The sequence below is a fragment of the Schistocerca piceifrons genome, unplaced genomic scaffold (genome assembly GCF_021461385.2).
Source record: "Schistocerca piceifrons isolate TAMUIC-IGC-003096 unplaced genomic scaffold, iqSchPice1.1 HiC_scaffold_1137, whole genome shotgun sequence".
NCBI classification, from domain to species: domain Eukaryota; kingdom Metazoa; phylum Arthropoda; class Insecta; order Orthoptera; family Acrididae; genus Schistocerca; species Schistocerca piceifrons.
Genome location: NW_025726947.1, coordinates 66486 through 84655, shown reverse-complemented (window position 1 = coordinate 84655; position 18170 = coordinate 66486). Strand labels below are relative to the sequence as shown.

Sequence of the window (18170 nt, the reverse complement as noted above, 5' to 3'; positions counted from 1 at the left end):
CTTGGCTACACATCTCACACGTAACCGATGTGCTCTCCAACCAACACCACTTACATTTCAGAACATGTCTTTGACACATGTCTACGAATTCACCTTCACCTTCAGATACACTTTCCTTGCGTCTGATGGTGACGTAGGCAAAGTTTTAAGTTGCTATTTCCATTACGTCACATTGATCAGAGAAACGGTAATTTACATCTGCAACGGAACAAAATTACGTTCCGCCCAGCGTGGGGCTCGAACCCACGACCCTGAGATTAAGAGTCTCATGCTCTACCGACTGAGCTAGCCGGGCTGCGTCGGTGACTACGTGTCGGGTCGCACGACACACAGTTCTCGTTTCGGTGGGGTGGTCCCATACAGAATCTCTCCATGCTGCCTAATGTTTTCCTAGCGTCACACACGTCACGTACTTCACTTTTATTTCATAATCATTTCTGAGAGGTACAGGAATTGCATGAAAACCTGCAGCGCTAGTGGTGTCAAAATTAACACACATATTTGATTTGACTCAGAAGCCGAACGGGTTACTTTCCGACGCTGTCTTAGATGCGCAAATGCCAGCCAAAACTCGCGGTGACGGCACTCAGCCGACCATTTCGCTAGATAACACCGTTCTGGCTGTGTGTGTATCAAGCTCAAGTGCATCTCCAAGCAGGAAATGGACAACAGCAACATTCAGACGATTTCGTACTGCTCAATAGCTACACTAAAACGGTGTGTTTCTTTTGCAGAATTGGAAAAACACGACCGTGACAGGATTCGAACCTGCAATCTTCGGATCCGAAGTCCGACGCCTTATCCATTAGGCCACACGGTCACTGGCCGCCAAGTATTCCTTACATTCGTGTCATCTCGAAACGCTCATACCGCTGAGGAATTGTGTTTTCGTTCTACACAGCCGCTGCCTCTTGCTGCTTCCCACCCATTCGTTACATTCAAGCCTTTACGAGACCGACCAAGTAGAGATTGGGAATCAAGACCACACACTTTGTGCATTCGAAATCGAAGGCAGGGCGTCCCTCGCCGCATTTGCTACGATGGCGATTTGCTACTTCTGCAGAAGCGGCGGCGTCGACGACGACGACGACGCTCGCGAGAGGCTCTGTGATATTTGAAAAACACATCTAAAAAATATAATTCAGACTCCGCCTCCCACCCTACGCTGTACCGTTTTGGAAAATGCTTTATCTGCGACATTCGCCTCAATCACATCTGAGAGTAATTCTAAATAAAACACCTGTTGCTAATTGTTCGTCGTTCCAGATACTGCTTGCTATACGGCCACGACGCGCAACTGATTTCGAAAATTCGTTTGCTTCCTGTGAGGATCGAACTCACGACCCCTGGTTTACTAGACCAGTGCTCTGCCACTGAGCTAAAGAGGCGCGGCCTAGCGGTAGTTTTGCGTACTTTGTGCTTACGCTCGTCTGGATCATCAGGCTTAAGCTGACAACACTTCATATTACCGACTAATATTTGCAGCTATGGCGCACCATTACTGCTTGGCTACACATCTCACACGTAACCGATGTGCTCTCCAACCAACACCACTTACATTTCAGAACATGTCTTTGACACATGTCTACGAATTCACCTTCACCTTCAGATACACTTTCCTTGCGTCTGATGGTGACGTAGGCAAAGTTTTAAGTTGCTATTTCCATTACGTCACATTGATCAGAGAAACGGTAATTTACATCTGCAACGGAACAAAATTACGTTCCGCCCAGCGTGGGGCTCGAACCCACGACCCTGAGATTAAGAGTCTCATGCTCTACCGACTGAGCTAGCCGGGCTGCGTCGGTGACTACGTGTCGGGTCGCACGACACACAGTTCTCGTTTCGGTGGGGTGGTCCCATACAGAATCTCTCCATGCTGCCTAATGTTTTCCTAGCGTCACACACGTCACGTACTTCACTTTTATTTCATAATCATTTCTGAGAGGTACAGGAATTGCATGAAAACCTGCAGCGCTAGTGGTGTCAAAATTAACACACATATTTGATTTGACTCAGAAGCCGAACGGGTTACTTTCCGACGCTGTCTTAGATGCGCAAATGCCAGCCAAAACTCGCGGTGACGGCACTCAGCCGACCATTTCGCTAGATAACACCGTTCTGGCTGTGTGTGTATCAAGCTCAAGTGCATCTCCAAGCAGGAAATGGACAACAGCAACATTCAGACGATTTCGTACTGCTCAATAGCTACACTAAAACGGTGTGTTTCTTTTGCAGAATTGGAAAAACACGACCGTGACAGGATTCGAACCTGCAATCTTCGGATCCGAAGTCCGACGCCTTATCCATTAGGCCACACGGTCACTGGCCGCCAAGTATTCCTTACATTCGTGTCATCTCGAAACGCTCATACCGCTGAGGAATTGTGTTTTCGTTCTACACAGCCGCTGCCTCTTGCTGCTTCCAACCCATTCGTTACATTCAAGCCTTTACGAGACCGACCAAGTAGAGATTGGGAATCAAGACCACACACTTTGTGCATTCGAAATCGAAGGCAGGGCGTCCCTCGCCGCATTTGCTACGATGGCGATTTGCTACTTCTGCAGAAGCGGCGGCGGCGACGACGACGACGACGACGCTCGCGAGAGGCTCTGTGATATTTGAAAAACACATCTAAAAAATATAATTCAGACTGCCGCCTCCCACCCTACGCTGTACCGCTTTGGAAAATGCTTTATCTGCGACATTCGCCTCAATCACATCTGAGAGTAATTCTAAATAAAACACCTGTTGCTAATTGTTCGTCGTTCCAGATACTGCTTGCTATACGGCCACGACGCGCAACTGATTTCGAAAATTCGTTTGCCTCCTGTGAGGATCGAACTCACGACCCCTGGTTTACTAGACCAGTGCTCTGCCACTGAGCTAAAGAGGCGCGGCCTAGCGGTAGTTTTGCGTACTTCGTGCTTACGCTCGTCTGGATCATCAGGCTTAAGCTGACAACACTTCATATTACTGACTAATATTTGCAGCTATGGCGCACCATTACTGCTTGGCTACACATCTCACACGTAACCGATGTGCTCTCCAACCAACACCACTTACATTTCAGAACATGTCTTTGACACATGTCTACGAAATCACCTTCACCTTCAGATACACTTTCCTTGCGACTGATGTACACGTAGGCAAAGTTTTAAGTTGCTATTTCCATTACGTCACATTGATCAGAGAAACGGTAATTTACATCTGCAGCGGAACAAAATTACGTTCCGCCCAGCGTGGGGCTCGAACCCACGACCCTGAGATTAAGAGTCTCATGCTCTACCGACTGAGCTAGCCGGGCTGCGTCGGTGACTACGTGTCGGGTCGCACGACACACAGTTCTCGTTTCGGTGGGGTGGTCCCATACAGAATCTCTCCATGCTGCCTAATGTTTTCCTAGCGTCACACACGTCACGTACTTCACTTTTATTTCATAATCATTTCTGAGAGGTACAGGAATTGCATGAAAACCTGCAGCGCTAGTGGTGTCAAAATTAACACACATATTTGATTTGACTCAGAAGCCGAACGGGTTACTTTCCGACGCTGTCTTAGATGCGCAAATGCCAGCCAAAACTCGCGGTGACGGCACTCAGCCGACCATTTCGCTAGATAACACCGTTCTGGCTGTGTGTGTATCAAGCTCAAGTGCATCTCCAAGCAGGAAATGGACAACAGCAACATTCAGACGATTTCGTACTGCTCAATAGCTACACTAAAACGGTGTGTTTCTTTTGCAGAATTGGAAAAACACGACCGTGATAGGATTCGAACCTGCAATCTTCGGATCCGAAGTCCGACGCCTTATCCATTAGGCCACACGGTCACTGGCCGCCAAGTATTCCTTACATTCGTGTCATCTCGAAACGCTCATACCGCTGAGGAATTGTGTTTTCGTTCTACACAGCCGCTGCCTCTTGCTGCTTCCCACCCATTCGTTACATTCAAGCCTTTACGAGACCGACCAAGTAGAGATTGGGAATCAAGACCACACACTTTGTGCATTCGAAATCGAAGGCAGGGCGTCCCTCGCCGCATTTGCTACGATGGCGATTTGCTACTTCTGCAGAAGCGGCGGCGTCGACGACGACGACGACGCTCGCGAGAGGCTCTGTGATATTTGAAAAACACATGTAAAAAATATAAATCAGACTCCGCCTCCCACCCTACGCTGTACCGTTTTGGAAAATGCTTTATCTGCGACATTCGCCTCAATCACATCTGAGAGTAATTCTAAATAAAACACCTGTTGCTAATTGTTCGTCGTTCCAGATACTGCTTGCTATACGGCCACGACGCGCAACTGATTTCGAAAATTCGTTTGCTTCCTGTGAGGATCGAACTCACGACCCCTGGTTTACTAGACCAGTGCTCTGCCACTGAGCTAAAGAGGCGCGGCCTAGCGGTAGTTTTGCGTACTTTGTGCTTACGCTCGTCTGGATCATCAGGCTTAAGCTGACAACACTTCATATTACCGACTAATATTTGCAGCTATGGCGCACCATTACTGCTTGGCTACACATCTCACACGTAACCGATGTGCTCTCCAACCAACACCACTTACATTTCAGAACATGTCTTTGACACATGTCTACGAAATCACCTTCACCTTCAGATACACTTTCCTTGCGTCTGATGGTGACGTAGGCAAAGTTTTAAGTTGCTATTTCCATTACGTCACATTGATCAGAGAAACGGTAATTTACATCTGCAGCGGAACAAAATTACGTTCCGCCCAGCGTGGGGCTCGAACCCACGACCCTGAGATTAAGAGTCTCATGCTCTACCGACTGAGCTAGCCGGGCTGCGTCGGTGACTACGTGTCGGGTCGCACGACACACAATTCTCGTTTCGGTGGGGTGGTCCCATACAGAATCTCTCCATGCTGCCTAATGTTTTCCTAGCGTCACACACGTCACGTACTTCACTTTTATTTCATAATCATTTCTGAGAGGTACAGGAATTGCATGAAAACCTGCAGCGCTAGTGGTGTCAAAATTAACACACATATTTGATTTGACTCAGAAGCCGAACGGGTTACTTTCCGACGCTGTCTTAGATGCGCAAATGCCAGCCAAAACTCGCGGTGACGGCACTCAGCCGACCATTTCGCTAGATAACACCGTTCTGGCTGTGTGTGTATCAAGCTCAAGTGCATCTCCAAGCAGGAAATGGACAACAGCAACATTCAGACGATTTCGTACTGCTCAATAGCTACACTAAAACGGTGTGTTTCTTTTGCAGAATTGGAAAAACACGACCGTGATAGGATTCGAACCTGCAATCTTCGGATCCGAAGTCCGACGCCTTATCCATTAGGCCACACGGTCACTGGCCGCCAAGTATTCCTTACATTCGTGTCATCTCGAAACGCTCATACCGCTGAGGAATTGTGTTTTCGTTCTACACAGCCGCTGCCTCTTGCTGCTTCCCACCCATTCGTTACATTCAAGCCTTTACGAGACCGACCAAGTAGAGATTGGGAATCAAGACCACACACTTTGTGCATTCGAAATCGAAGGCAGGGCGTCCCTCGCCGCATTTGCTACGATGGCGATTTGCTACTTCTGCAGAAGCGGCGGCGTCGACGACGACGACGACGACGACGCTCGCGAGAGGCTCTGTGATATTTGAAAAACACATGTAAAAAATATAAATCAGACTCCGCCTCCCACCCTACGCTGTACCGTTTTGGAAAATGCTTTATCTGCGACATTCGCCTCAATCACATCTGAGAGTAATTCTAAATAAAACACCTGTTGCTAATTGTTCGTCGTTCCAGATACTGCTTGCTATACGGCCACGACGCGCAACTGATTTCGAAAATTCGTTTGCTTCCTGTGAGGATCGAACTCACGACCCCTGGTTTACTAGACCAGTGCTCTGCCACTGAGCTAAAGAGGCGCGGCCTAGCGGTAGTTTTGCGTACTTTGTGCTTACGCTCGTCTGGATCATCAGGCTTAAGCTGACAACACTTCATATTACCGACTAATATTTGCAGCTATGGCGCACCATTACTGCTTGGCTACACATCTCACACGTAACCGATGTGCTCTCCAACCAACACCACTTACATTTCAGAACATGTCTTTGACACATGTCTACGAAATCACCTTCACCTTCAGATACACTTTCCTTGCGTCTGATGGTGACGTAGGCAAAGTTTTAAGTTGCTATTTCCATTACGTCACATTGATCAGAGAAACGGTAATTTACATCTGCAACGGAACAAAATTACGTTCCGCCCAGCGTGGGGCTCGAACCCACGACCCTGAGATTAAGAGTCTCATGCTCTACCGACTGAGCTAGCCGGGCTGCGTCGGTGACTACGTGTCGGGTCGCACGACACACAGTTCTCGTTTCGGTGGGGTGGTCCCATACAGAATCTCTCCATGCTGCCTAATGTTTTCCTAGCGTCACACACGTCACGTACTTCACTTTTATTTCATAATCATTTCTGAGAGGTACAGGAATTGCATGAAAACCTGCAGCGCTAGTGGTGTCAAAATTAACACACATATTTGATTTGACTCAGAAGCCGAACGGGTTACTTTCCGACGCTGTCTTAGATGCGCAAATGCCAGCCAAAACTCGCGGTGACGGCACTCAGCCGACCATTTCGCTAGATAACACCGTTCTGGCTGTGTGTGTATCAAGCTCAAGTGCATCTCCAAGCAGGAAATGGACAACAGCAACATTCAGACGATTTCGTACTGCTCAATAGCTACACTAAAACGGTGTGTTTCTTTTGCAGAATTGGAAAAACACGACCGTGACAGGATTCGAACCTGCAATCTTCGGATCCGAAGTCCGACGCCTTATCCATTAGGCCACACGGTCACTGGCCGCCAAGTATTCCTTACATTCGTGTCATCTCGAAACGCTCATACCGCTGAGGAATTGTGTTTTCGTTCTACACAGCCGCTGCCTCTTGCTGCTTCCCACCCATTCGTTACATTCAAGCCTTTACGAGACCGACCAAGTAGAGATTGGGAATCAAGACCACACACTTTGTGCATTCGAAATCGAAGGCAGGGCGTCCCTCGCCGCATTTGCTACGATGGCGATTTGCTACTTCTGCAGAAGCGGCGGCGTCGACGACGACGACGACGACGCTCGCGAGAGGCTCTGTGATATTTGAAAAACACATCTAAAAAATATAATTCAGACTGCCGCCTCCCACCCTACGCTGTACCGCTTTGGAAAATGCTTTATCTGCGACATTCGCCTCAATCACATCTGAGAGTAATTCTAAATAAAACACCTGTTGCTAATTGTTCGTCGTTCCAGATACTGCTTGCTATACGGCCACGACGCGCAACTGATTTCGAAAATTCGTTTGCCTCCTGTGAGGATCGAACTCACGACCCCTGGTTTACTAGACCAGTGCTCTGCCACTGAGCTAAAGAGGCGCGGCCTAGCGGTAGTTTTGCGTACTTCGTGCTTACGCTCGTCTGGATCATCAGGCTTAAGCTGACAACACTTCATATTACTGACTAATATTTGCAGCTATGGCGCACCATTACTGCTTGGCTACACATCTCACACGTAACCGATGTGCTCTCCAACCAACACCACTTACATTTCAGAACATGTCTTTGACACATGTCTACGAAATCACCTTCACCTTCAGATACACTTTCCTTGCGACTGATGTACACGTAGGCAAAGTTTTAAGTTGCTATTTCCATTACGTCACATTGATCAGAGAAACGGTAATTTACATCTGCAGCGGAACAAAATTACGTTCCGCCCAGCGTGGGGCTCGAACCCACGACCCTGAGATTAAGAGTCTCATGCTCTACCGACTGAGCTAGCCGGGCTGCGTCGGTGACTACGTGTCGGGTCGCACGACACACAGTTCTCGTTTCGGTGGGGTGGTCCCATACAGAATCTCTCCATGCTGCCTAATGTTTTCCTAGCGTCACACACGTCACGTACTTCACTTTTATTTCATAATCATTTCTGAGAGGTACAGGAATTGCATGAAAACCTGCAGCGCTAGTGGTGTCAAAATTAACACACATATTTGATTTGACTCAGAAGCCGAACGGGTTACTTTCCGACGCTGTCTTAGATGCGCAAATGCCAGCCAAAACTCGCGGTGACGGCACTCAGCCGACCATTTCGCTAGATAACACCGTTCTGGCTGTGTGTGTATCAAGCTCAAGTGCATCTCCAAGCAGGAAATGGACAACAGCAACATTCAGACGATTTCGTACTGCTCAATAGCTACACTAAAACGGTGTGTTTCTTTTGCAGAATTGGAAAAACACGACCGTGATAGGATTCGAACCTGCAATCTTCGGATCCGAAGTCCGACGCCTTATCCATTAGGCCACACGGTCACTGGCCGCCAAGTATTCCTTACATTCGTGTCATCTCGAAACGCTCATACCGCTGAGGAATTGTGTTTTCGTTCTACACAGCCGCTGCCTCTTGCTGCTTCCCACCCATTCGTTACATTCAAGCCTTTACGAGACCGACCAAGTAGAGATTGGGAATCAAGACCACACACTTTGTGCATTCGAAATCGAAGGCAGGGCGTCCCTCGCCGCATTTGCTACGATGGCGATTTGCTACTTCTGCAGAAGCGGCGGCGTCGACGACGACGACGACGACGACGCTCGCGAGAGGCTCTGTGATATTTGAAAAACACATGTAAAAAATATAAATCAGACTCCGCCTCCCACCCTACGCTGTACCGTTTTGGAAAATGCTTTATCTGCGACATTCGCCTCAATCACATCTGAGAGTAATTCTAAATAAAACACCTGTTGCTAATTGTTCGTCGTTCCAGATACTGCTTGCTATACGGCCACGACGCGCAACTGATTTCGAAAATTCGTTTGCTTCCTGTGAGGATCGAACTCACGACCCCTGGTTTACTAGACCAGTGCTCTGCCACTGAGCTAAAGAGGCGCGGCCTAGCGGTAGTTTTGCGTACTTTGTGCTTACGCTCGTCTGGATCATCAGGCTTAAGCTGACAACACTTCATATTACCGACTAATATTTGCAGCTATGGCGCACCATTACTGCTTGGCTACACATCTCACACGTAACCGATGTGCTCTCCAACCAACACCACTTACATTTCAGAACATGTCTTTGACACATGTCTACGAAATCACCTTCACCTTCAGATACACTTTCCTTGCGTCTGATGGTGACGTAGGCAAAGTTTTAAGTTGCTATTTCCATTACGTCACATTGATCAGAGAAACGGTAATTTACATCTGCAACGGAACAAAATTACGTTCCGCCCAGCGTGGGGCTCGAACCCACGACCCTGAGATTAAGAGTCTCATGCTCTACCGACTGAGCTAGCCGGGCTGCGTCGGTGACTACGTGTCGGGTCGCACGACACACAGTTCTCGTTTCGGTGGGGTGGTCCCATACAGAATCTCTCCATGCTGCCTAATGTTTTCCTAGCGTCACACACGTCACGTACTTCACTTTTATTTCATAATCATTTCTGAGAGGTACAGGAATTGCATGAAAACCTGCAGCGCTAGTGGTGTCAAAATTAACACACATATTTGATTTGACTCAGAAGCCGAACGGGTTACTTTCCGACGCTGTCTTAGATGCGCAAATGCCAGCCAAAACTCGCGGTGACGGCACTCAGCCGACCATTTCGCTAGATAACACCGTTCTGGCTGTGTGTGTATCAAGCTCAAGTGCATCTCCAAGCAGGAAATGGACAACAGCAACATTCAGACGATTTCGTACTGCTCAATAGCTACACTAAAACGGTGTGTTTCTTTTGCAGAATTGGAAAAACACGACCGTGACAGCATTCGAACCTGCAATCTTCGGATCCGAAGTCCGACGCCTTATCCATTAGGCCACACGGTCACTGGCCGCCAAGTATTCCTTACATTCGTGTCATCTCGAAACGCTCATACCGCTGAGGAATTGTGTTTTCGTTCTACACAGCCGCTGCCTCTTGCTGCTTCCCACCCATTCGTTACATTCAAGCCTTTACGAGACCGACCAAGTAGAGATTGGGAATCAAGACCACACACTTTGTGCATTCGAAATCGAAGGCAGGGCGTCCCTCGCCGCATTTGCTACGATGGCGATTTGCTACTTCTGCAGAAGCGGCGGCGTCGACGACGACGACGACGACGCTCGCGAGAGGCTCTGTGATATTTGAAAAACACATGTAAAAAATATAAATCAGACTCCGCCTCCCACCCTACGCTGTACCGTTTTGGAAAATGCTTTATCTGCGACATTCGCCTCAATCACATCTGAGAGTAATTCTAAATAAAACACCTGTTGCTAATTGTTCGTCGTTCCAGATACTGCTTGCTATACGGCCACGACGCGCAACTGATTTCGAAAATTCGTTTGCTTCCTGTGAGGATCGAACTCACGACCCCTGGTTTACTAGACCAGTGCTCTGCCACTGAGCTAAAGAGGCGCGGCCTAGCGGTAGTTTTGCGTACTTTGTGCTTACGCTCGTCTGGATCATCAGGCTTAAGCTGACAACACTTCATATTACCGACTAATATTTGCAGCTATGGCGCACCATTACTGCTTGGCTACACATCTCACACGTAACCGATGTGCTCTCCAACCAACACCACTTACATTTCAGAACATGTCTTTGACACATGTCTACGAAATCACCTTCAGATACACTTTCCTTGCGTCTGATGGTGACGTAGGCAAAGTTTTAAGTTGCTATTTCCATTACGTCACATTGATCAGAGAAACGGTAATTTACATCTGCAACGGAACAAAATTACGTTCCGCCCAGCGTGGGGCTCGAACCCACGACCCTGAGATTAAGAGTCTCATGCTCTACCGACTGAGCTAGCCGGGCTGCGTCGGTGACTACGTGTCGGGTCGCACGACACACAGTTCTCGTTTCGGTGGGGTGGTCCCATACAGAATCTCTCCATGCTGCCTAATGTTTTCCTAGCGTCACACACGTCACGTACTTCACTTTTATTTCATAATCATTTCTGAGAGGTACAGGAATTGCATGAAAACCTGCAGCGCTAGTGGTGTCAAAATTAACACACATATTTGATTTGACTCAGAAGCCGAACGGGTTACTTTCCGACGCTGTCTTAGATGCGCAAATGCCAGCCAAAACTCGCGGTGACGGCACTCAGCCGACCATTTCGCTAGATAACACCGTTCTGGCTGTGTGTGTATCAAGCTCAAGTGCATCTCCAAGCAGGAAATGGACAACAGCAACATTCAGACGATTTCGTACTGCTCAATAGCTACACTAAAACGGTGTGTTTCTTTTGCAGAATTGGAAAAACACGACCGTGACAGGATTCGAACCTGCAATCTTCGGATCCGAAGTCCGACGCCTTATCCATTAGGCCACACGGTCACTGGCCGCCAAGTATTCCTTACATTCGTGTCATCTCGAAACGCTCATACCGCTGAGGAATTGTGTTTTCGTTCTACACAGCCGCTGCCTCTTGCTGCTTCCCACCCATTCGTTACATTCAAGCCTTTACGAGACCGACCAAGTAGAGATTGGGAATCAAGACCACACACTTTGTGCATTCGAAATCGAAGGCAGGGCGTCCCTCGCCGCATTTGCTACGATGGCGATTTGCTACTTCTGCAGAAGCGGCGGCGTCGACGACGACGACGACGCTCGCGAGAGGCTCTGTGATATTTGAAAAACACATGTAAAAAATATAAATCAGACTCCGCCTCCCACCCTACGCTGTACCGTTTTGGAAAATGCTTTATCTGCGACATTCGCCTCAATCACATCTGAGAGTAATTCTAAATAAAACACCTGTTGCTAATTGTTCGTCGTTCCAGATACTGCTTGCTATACGGCCACGACGCGCAACTGATTTCGAAAATTCGTTTGCTTCCTGTGAGGATCGAACTCACGACCCCTGGTTTACTAGACCAGTGCTCTGCCACTGAGCTAAAGAGGCGCGGCCTAGCGGTAGTTTTGCGTACTTTGTGCTTACGCTCGTCTGGATCATCAGGCTTAAGCTGACAACACTTCATATTACCGACTAATATTTGCAGCTATGGCGCACCATTACTGCTTGGCTACACATCTCACACGTAACCGATGTGCTCTCCAACCAACACCACTTACATTTCAGAACATGTCTTTGACACATGTCTACGAAATCACCTTCACCTTCAGATACACTTTCCTTGCGTCTGATGGTGACGTAGGCAAAGTTTTAAGTTGCTATTTCCATTACGTCACATTGATCAGAGAAACGGTAATTTACATCTGCAACGGAACAAAATTACGTTCCGCCCAGCGTGGGGCTCGAACCCACGACCCTGAGATTAAGAGTCTCATGCTCTACCGACTGAGCTAGCCGGGCTGCGTCGGTGACTACGTGTCGGGTCGCACGACACACAGTTCTCGTTTCGGTGGGGTGGTCCCATACAGAATCTCTCCATGCTGCCTAATGTTTTCCTAGCGTCACACACGTCACGTACTTCACTTTTATTTCATAATCATTTCTGAGAGGTACAGGAATTGCATGAAAACCTGCAGCGCTAGTGGTGTCAAAATTAACACACATATTTGATTTGACTCAGAAGCCGAACGGGTTACTTTCCGACGCTGTCTTAGATGCGCAAATGCCAGCCAAAACTCGCGGTGACGGCACTCAGCCGACCATTTCGCTAGATAACACCGTTCTGGCTGTGTGTGTATCAAGCTCAAGTGCATCTCCAAGCAGGAAATGGACAACAGCAACATTCAGACGATTTCGTACTGCTCAATAGCTACACTAAAACGGTGTGTTTCTTTTGCAGAATTGGAAAAACACGACCGTGACAGGATTCGAACCTGCAATCTTCGGATCCGAAGTCCGACGCCTTATCCATTAGGCCACACGGTCACTGGCCGCCAAGTATTCCTTACATTCGTGTCATCTCGAAACGCTCATACCGCTGAGGAATTGTGTTTTCGTTCTACACAGCCGCTGCCTCTTGCTGCTTCCCACCCATTCGTTACATTCAAGCCTTTACGAGACCGACCAAGTAGAGATTGGGAATCAAGACCACACACTTTGTGCATTCGAAATCGAAGGCAGGGCGTCCCTCGCCGCATTTGCTACGATGGCGATTTGCTACTTCTGCAGAAGCGGCGGCGTCGACGACGACGACGACGACGCTCGCGAGAGGCTCTGTGATATTTGAAAAACACATGTAAAAAATATAAATCAGACTCCGCCTCCCACCCTACGCTGTACCGTTTTGGAAAATGCTTTATCTGCGACATTCGCCTCAATCACATCTGAGAGTAATTCTAAATAAAACACCTGTTGCTAATTGTTCGTCGTTCCAGATACTGCTTGCTATACGGCCACGACGCGCAACTGATTTCGAAAATTCGTTTGCTTCCTGTGAGGATCGAACTCACGACCCCTGGTTTACTAGACCAGTGCTCTGCCACTGAGCTAAAGAGGCGCGGCCTAGCGGTAGTTTTGCGTACTTTGTGCTTACGCTCGTCTGGATCATCAGGCTTAAGCTGACAACACTTCATATTACCGACTAATATTTGCAGCTATGGCGCACCATTACTGCTTGGCTACACATCTCACACGTAACCGATGTGCTCTCCAACCAACACCACTTACATTTCAGAACATGTCTTTGACACATGTCTACGAAATCACCTTCACCTTCAGATACACTTTCCTTGCGTCTGATGGTGACGTAGGCAAAGTTTTAAGTTGCTATTTCCATTACGTCACATTGATCAGAGAAACGGTAATTTACATCTGCAACGGAACAAAATTACGTTCCGCCCAGCGTGGGGCTCGAACCCACGACCCTGAGATTAAGAGTCTCATGCTCTACCGACTGAGCTAGCCGGGCTGCGTCGGTGACTACGTGTCGGGTCGCACGACACACAGTTCTCGTTTCGGTGGGGTGGTCCCATACAGAATCTCTCCATGCTGCCTAATGTTTTCCTAGCGTCACACACGTCACGTACTTCACTTTTATTTCATAATCATTTCTGAGAGGTACAGGAATTGCATGAAAACCTGCAGCGCTAGTGGTGTCAAAATTAACACACATATTTGATTTGACTCAGAAGCCGAACGGGTTACTTTCCGACGCTGTCTTAGATGCGCAAATGCCAGCCAAAACTCGCGGTGACGGCACTCAGCCGACCATTTCGCTAGATAACACCGTTCTGGCTGTGTGTGTATCAAGCTCAAGTGCATCTCCAAGCAGGAAATGGACAACAGCAACATTCAGACGATTTCGTACTGCTCAATAGCTACACTAAAACGGTGTGTTTCTTTTGCAGAATTGGAAAAACACGACCGTGACAGGATTCGAACCTGCAATCTTCGGATCCGAAGTCCGACGCCTTATCCATTAGGCCACACGGTCACTGGCCGCCAAGTATTCCTTACATTCGTGTCATCTCGAAACGCTCATACCGCTGAGGAATTGTGTTTTCGTTCTACACAGCCGCTGCCTCTTGCTGCTTCCCACCCATTCGTTACATTCAAGCCTTTACGAGACCGACCAAGTAGAGATTGGGAATCAAGACCACACACTTTGTGCATTCGAAATCGAAGGCAGGGCGTCCCTCGCCGCATTTGCTACGATGGCGATTTGCTACTTCTGCAGAAGCGGCGGCGTCGACGACGACGACGACGCTCGCGAGAGGCTCTGTGATATTTGAAAAACACATGTAAAAAATATAAATCAGACTCCGCCTCCCACCCTACGCTGTACCGTTTTGGAAAATGCTTTATCTGCGACATTCGCCTCAATCACATCTGAGAGTAATTCTAAATAAAACACCTGTTGCTAATTGTTCGTCGTTCCAGATACTGCTTGCTATACGGCCACGACGCGCAACTGATTTCGAAAATTCGTTTGCTTCCTGTGAGGATCGAACTCACGACCCCTGGTTTACTAGACCAGTGCTCTGCCACTGAGCTAAAGAGGCGCGGCCTAGCGGTAGTTTTGCGTACTTTGTGCTTACGCTCGTCTGGATCATCAGGCTTAAGCTGACAACACTTCATATTACCGACTAATATTTGCAGCTATGGCGCACCATTACTGCTTGGCTACACATCTCACACGTAACCGATGTGCTCTCCAACCAACACCACTTACATTTCAGAACATGTCTTTGACACATGTCTACGAAATCACCTTCACCTTCAGATACACTTTCCTTGCGACTGATGTACACGTAGGCAAAGTTTTAAGTTGCTATTTCCATTACGTCACATTGATCAGAGAAACGGTAATTTACATCTGCAGCGGAACAAAATTACGTTCCGCCCAGCGTGGGGCTCGAACCCACGACCCTGAGATTAAGAGTCTCATGCTCTACCGACTGAGCTAGCCGGGCTGCGTCGGTGACTACGTGTCGGGTCGCACGACACACAGTTCTCGTTTCGGTGGGGTGGTCCCATACAGAATCTCTCCATGCTGCCTAATGTTTTCCTAGCGTCACACACGTCACGTACTTCACTTTTATTTCATAATCATTTCTGAGAGGTACAGGAATTGCATGAAAACCTGCAGCGCTAGTGGTGTCAAAATTAACACACATATTTGATTTGACTCAGAAGCCGAACGGGTTACTTTCCGACGCTGTCTTAGATGCGCAAATGCCAGCCAAAACTCGCGGTGACGGCACTCAGCCGACCATTTCGCTAGATAACACCGTTCTGGCTGTGTGTGTATCAAGCTCAAGTGCATCTCCAAGCAGGAAATGGACAACAGCAACATTCAGACGATTTCGTACTGCTCAATAGCTACACTAAAACGGTGTGTTTCTTTTGCAGAATTGGAAAAACACGACCGTGATAGGATTCGAACCTGCAATCTTCGGATCCGAAGTCCGACGCCTTATCCATTAGGCCACACGGTCACTGGCCGCCAAGTATTCCTTACATTCGTGTCATCTCGAAACGCTCATACCGCTGAGGAATTGTGTTTTCGTTCTACACAGCCGCTGCCTCTTGCTGCTTCCCACCCATTCGTTACATTCAAGCCTTTACGAGACCGACCAAGTAGAGATTGGGAATCAAGACCACACACTTTGTGCATTCGAAATCGAAGGCAGGGCGTCCCTCGCCGCATTTGCTACGATGGCGATTTGCTACTTCTGCAGAAGCGGCGGCGTCGACGACGACGACGACGACGACGACGCTCGCGAGAGGCTCTGTGATATTTGAAAAACACATGTAAAAAATATAAATCAGACTCCGCCTCCCACCCTACGCTGTACCGTTTTGGAAAATGCTTTATCTGCGACATTCGCCTCAATCACATCTGAGAGTAATTCTAAATAAAACACCTGTTGCTAATTGTTCGTCGTTCCAGATACTGCTTGCTATACGGCCACGACGCGCAACTGATTTCGAAAATTCGTTTGCTTCCTGTGAGGATCGAACTCACGACCCCTGGTTTACTAGACCAGTGCTCTGCCACTGAGCTAAAGAGGCGCGGCCTAGCGGTAGTTTTGCGTACTTTGTGCTTACGCTCGTCTGGATCATCAGGCTTAAGCTGACAACACTTCATATTACCGACTAATATTTGCAGCTATGGCGCACCATTACTGCTTGGCTACACATCTCACACGTAACCGATGTGCTCTCCAACCAACACCACTTACATTTCAGAACATGTCTTTGACACATGTCTACGAAATCACCTTCACCTTCAGATACACTTTCCTTGCGTCTGATGGTGACGTAGGCAAAGTTTTAAGTTGCTATTTCCATTACGTCACATTGATCAGAGAAACGGTAATTTACATCTGCAACGGAACAAAATTACGTTCCGCCCAGCGTGGGGCTCGAACCCACGACCCTGAGATTAAGAGTCTCATGCTCTACCGACTGAGCTAGCCGGGCTGCGTCGGTGACTACGTGTCGGGTCGCACGACACACAGTTCTCGTTTCGGTGGGGTGGTCCCATACAGAATCTCTCCATGCTGCCTAATGTTTTCCTAGCGTCACACACGTCACGTACTTCACTTTTATTTCATAATCATTTCTGAGAGGTACAGGAATTGCATGAAAACCTGCAGCGCTAGTGGTGTCAAAATTAACACACATATTTGATTTGACTCAGAAGCCGAACGGGTTACTTTCCGACGCTGTCTTAGATGCGCAAATGCCAGCCAAAACTCGCGGTGACGGCACTCAGCCGACCATTTCGCTAGATAACACCGTTCTGGCTGTGTGTGTATCAAGCTCAAGTGCATCTCCAAGCAGGAAATGGACAACAGCAACATTCAGACGATTTCGTACTGCTCAATAGCTACACTAAAACGGTGTGTTTCTTTTGCAGAATTGGAAAAACACGACCGTGACAGCATTCGAACCTGCAATCTTCGGATCCGAAGTCCGACGCCTTATCCATTAGGCCACACGGTCACTGGCCGCCAAGTATTCCTTACATTCGTGTCATCTCGAAACGCTCATACCGCTGAGGAATTGTGTTTTCGTTCTACACAGCCGCTGCCTCTTGCTGCTTCCCACCCATTCGTTACATTCAAGCCTTTACGAGACCGACCAAGTAGAGATTGGGAATCAAGACCACACACTTTGTGCATTCGAAATCGAAGGCAGGGCGTCCCTCGCCGCATTTGCTACGATGGCGATTTGCTACTTCTGCAGAAGCGGCGGCGTCGACGACGACGACGACGACGCTCGCGAGAGGCTCTGTGATATTTGAAAAACACATGTAAAAAATATAAATCAGACTCCGCCTCCCACCCTACGCTGTACCGTTTTGGAAAATGCTTTATCTGCGACATTCGCCTCAATCACATCTGAGAGTAATTCTAAATAAAACACCTGTTGCTAATTGTTCGTCGTTCCAGATACTGCTTGCTATACGGCCACGACGCGCAACTGATTTCGAAAATTCGTTTGCTTCCTGTGAGGATCGAACTCACGACCCCTGGTTTACTAGACCAGTGCTCTGCCACTGAGCTAAAGAGGCGCGGCCTAGCGGTAGTTTTGCGTACTTTGTGCTTACGCTCGTCTGGATCATCAGGCTTAAGCTGACAACACTTCATATTACCGACTAATATTTGCCGCTATGGCGCACCATTACTGCTTGGCTACACATCTCACACGTAACCGATGTGCTCTCCAACCAACACCACTTACATTTCAGAACATGTCTTTGACACATGTCTACGAAAT

The 18170-nt window shown here is 48.1% G+C and overlaps 36 non-coding genes across 36 annotated transcripts; all 36 read right to left on the bottom strand.

Annotated features, from left to right (window-relative positions):
• Positions 1 to 222: 222 nt before the first annotated feature.
• Trnak-cuu lies at positions 223 to 295 on the bottom strand. The gene has a single exon. It is a non-coding gene; the product is annotated as a tRNA-Lys (tRNA).
• Positions 296 to 747: 452 nt separating this feature from the next.
• On the bottom strand, positions 748 to 820 carry Trnar-ucg. Its single transcript has one exon. It is a non-coding gene; the product is annotated as a tRNA-Arg (tRNA).
• A 496-nt stretch (positions 821 to 1316) lies between these two features.
• Positions 1317 to 1388, bottom strand: Trnat-agu. Its single transcript has one exon. It is a non-coding gene; the product is annotated as a tRNA-Thr (tRNA).
• Positions 1389 to 1726: 338 nt separating this feature from the next.
• Positions 1727 to 1799, bottom strand: Trnak-cuu. The gene has a single exon. It is a non-coding gene; the product is annotated as a tRNA-Lys (tRNA).
• A 452-nt stretch (positions 1800 to 2251) lies between these two features.
• On the bottom strand, positions 2252 to 2324 carry Trnar-ucg. Its single transcript has one exon. It is a non-coding gene; the product is annotated as a tRNA-Arg (tRNA).
• Positions 2325 to 2824: 500 nt separating this feature from the next.
• On the bottom strand, positions 2825 to 2896 carry Trnat-agu. Its single transcript has one exon. It is a non-coding gene; the product is annotated as a tRNA-Thr (tRNA).
• Positions 2897 to 3234: 338 nt separating this feature from the next.
• On the bottom strand, positions 3235 to 3307 carry Trnak-cuu. The gene has a single exon. It is a non-coding gene; the product is annotated as a tRNA-Lys (tRNA).
• A 452-nt stretch (positions 3308 to 3759) lies between these two features.
• Trnar-ucg lies at positions 3760 to 3832 on the bottom strand. The gene has a single exon. It is a non-coding gene; the product is annotated as a tRNA-Arg (tRNA).
• A 496-nt stretch (positions 3833 to 4328) lies between these two features.
• On the bottom strand, positions 4329 to 4400 carry Trnat-agu. The gene has a single exon. It is a non-coding gene; the product is annotated as a tRNA-Thr (tRNA).
• Positions 4401 to 4738: 338 nt separating this feature from the next.
• Trnak-cuu lies at positions 4739 to 4811 on the bottom strand. The gene has a single exon. It is a non-coding gene; the product is annotated as a tRNA-Lys (tRNA).
• A 452-nt stretch (positions 4812 to 5263) lies between these two features.
• Positions 5264 to 5336, bottom strand: Trnar-ucg. Its single transcript has one exon. It is a non-coding gene; the product is annotated as a tRNA-Arg (tRNA).
• Positions 5337 to 5838: 502 nt separating this feature from the next.
• On the bottom strand, positions 5839 to 5910 carry Trnat-agu. Its single transcript has one exon. It is a non-coding gene; the product is annotated as a tRNA-Thr (tRNA).
• A 338-nt stretch (positions 5911 to 6248) lies between these two features.
• Trnak-cuu lies at positions 6249 to 6321 on the bottom strand. Its single transcript has one exon. It is a non-coding gene; the product is annotated as a tRNA-Lys (tRNA).
• A 452-nt stretch (positions 6322 to 6773) lies between these two features.
• On the bottom strand, positions 6774 to 6846 carry Trnar-ucg. The gene has a single exon. It is a non-coding gene; the product is annotated as a tRNA-Arg (tRNA).
• A 500-nt stretch (positions 6847 to 7346) lies between these two features.
• On the bottom strand, positions 7347 to 7418 carry Trnat-agu. The gene has a single exon. It is a non-coding gene; the product is annotated as a tRNA-Thr (tRNA).
• A 338-nt stretch (positions 7419 to 7756) lies between these two features.
• On the bottom strand, positions 7757 to 7829 carry Trnak-cuu. The gene has a single exon. It is a non-coding gene; the product is annotated as a tRNA-Lys (tRNA).
• Positions 7830 to 8281: 452 nt separating this feature from the next.
• Trnar-ucg lies at positions 8282 to 8354 on the bottom strand. The gene has a single exon. It is a non-coding gene; the product is annotated as a tRNA-Arg (tRNA).
• Positions 8355 to 8856: 502 nt separating this feature from the next.
• Positions 8857 to 8928, bottom strand: Trnat-agu. Its single transcript has one exon. It is a non-coding gene; the product is annotated as a tRNA-Thr (tRNA).
• A 338-nt stretch (positions 8929 to 9266) lies between these two features.
• Trnak-cuu lies at positions 9267 to 9339 on the bottom strand. Its single transcript has one exon. It is a non-coding gene; the product is annotated as a tRNA-Lys (tRNA).
• A 452-nt stretch (positions 9340 to 9791) lies between these two features.
• On the bottom strand, positions 9792 to 9864 carry Trnar-ucg. The gene has a single exon. It is a non-coding gene; the product is annotated as a tRNA-Arg (tRNA).
• Positions 9865 to 10363: 499 nt separating this feature from the next.
• Trnat-agu lies at positions 10364 to 10435 on the bottom strand. The gene has a single exon. It is a non-coding gene; the product is annotated as a tRNA-Thr (tRNA).
• Positions 10436 to 10767: 332 nt separating this feature from the next.
• On the bottom strand, positions 10768 to 10840 carry Trnak-cuu. The gene has a single exon. It is a non-coding gene; the product is annotated as a tRNA-Lys (tRNA).
• Positions 10841 to 11292: 452 nt separating this feature from the next.
• Trnar-ucg lies at positions 11293 to 11365 on the bottom strand. The gene has a single exon. It is a non-coding gene; the product is annotated as a tRNA-Arg (tRNA).
• Positions 11366 to 11861: 496 nt separating this feature from the next.
• Positions 11862 to 11933, bottom strand: Trnat-agu. Its single transcript has one exon. It is a non-coding gene; the product is annotated as a tRNA-Thr (tRNA).
• A 338-nt stretch (positions 11934 to 12271) lies between these two features.
• Trnak-cuu lies at positions 12272 to 12344 on the bottom strand. Its single transcript has one exon. It is a non-coding gene; the product is annotated as a tRNA-Lys (tRNA).
• Positions 12345 to 12796: 452 nt separating this feature from the next.
• Trnar-ucg lies at positions 12797 to 12869 on the bottom strand. Its single transcript has one exon. It is a non-coding gene; the product is annotated as a tRNA-Arg (tRNA).
• Positions 12870 to 13368: 499 nt separating this feature from the next.
• Positions 13369 to 13440, bottom strand: Trnat-agu. Its single transcript has one exon. It is a non-coding gene; the product is annotated as a tRNA-Thr (tRNA).
• A 338-nt stretch (positions 13441 to 13778) lies between these two features.
• Trnak-cuu lies at positions 13779 to 13851 on the bottom strand. The gene has a single exon. It is a non-coding gene; the product is annotated as a tRNA-Lys (tRNA).
• A 452-nt stretch (positions 13852 to 14303) lies between these two features.
• On the bottom strand, positions 14304 to 14376 carry Trnar-ucg. The gene has a single exon. It is a non-coding gene; the product is annotated as a tRNA-Arg (tRNA).
• A 496-nt stretch (positions 14377 to 14872) lies between these two features.
• Positions 14873 to 14944, bottom strand: Trnat-agu. Its single transcript has one exon. It is a non-coding gene; the product is annotated as a tRNA-Thr (tRNA).
• Positions 14945 to 15282: 338 nt separating this feature from the next.
• On the bottom strand, positions 15283 to 15355 carry Trnak-cuu. The gene has a single exon. It is a non-coding gene; the product is annotated as a tRNA-Lys (tRNA).
• Positions 15356 to 15807: 452 nt separating this feature from the next.
• Positions 15808 to 15880, bottom strand: Trnar-ucg. Its single transcript has one exon. It is a non-coding gene; the product is annotated as a tRNA-Arg (tRNA).
• A 505-nt stretch (positions 15881 to 16385) lies between these two features.
• On the bottom strand, positions 16386 to 16457 carry Trnat-agu. Its single transcript has one exon. It is a non-coding gene; the product is annotated as a tRNA-Thr (tRNA).
• A 338-nt stretch (positions 16458 to 16795) lies between these two features.
• Trnak-cuu lies at positions 16796 to 16868 on the bottom strand. The gene has a single exon. It is a non-coding gene; the product is annotated as a tRNA-Lys (tRNA).
• A 452-nt stretch (positions 16869 to 17320) lies between these two features.
• On the bottom strand, positions 17321 to 17393 carry Trnar-ucg. Its single transcript has one exon. It is a non-coding gene; the product is annotated as a tRNA-Arg (tRNA).
• A 499-nt stretch (positions 17394 to 17892) lies between these two features.
• On the bottom strand, positions 17893 to 17964 carry Trnat-agu. The gene has a single exon. It is a non-coding gene; the product is annotated as a tRNA-Thr (tRNA).
• Between the last annotated feature and the right edge of the window lie 206 nt (positions 17965 to 18170).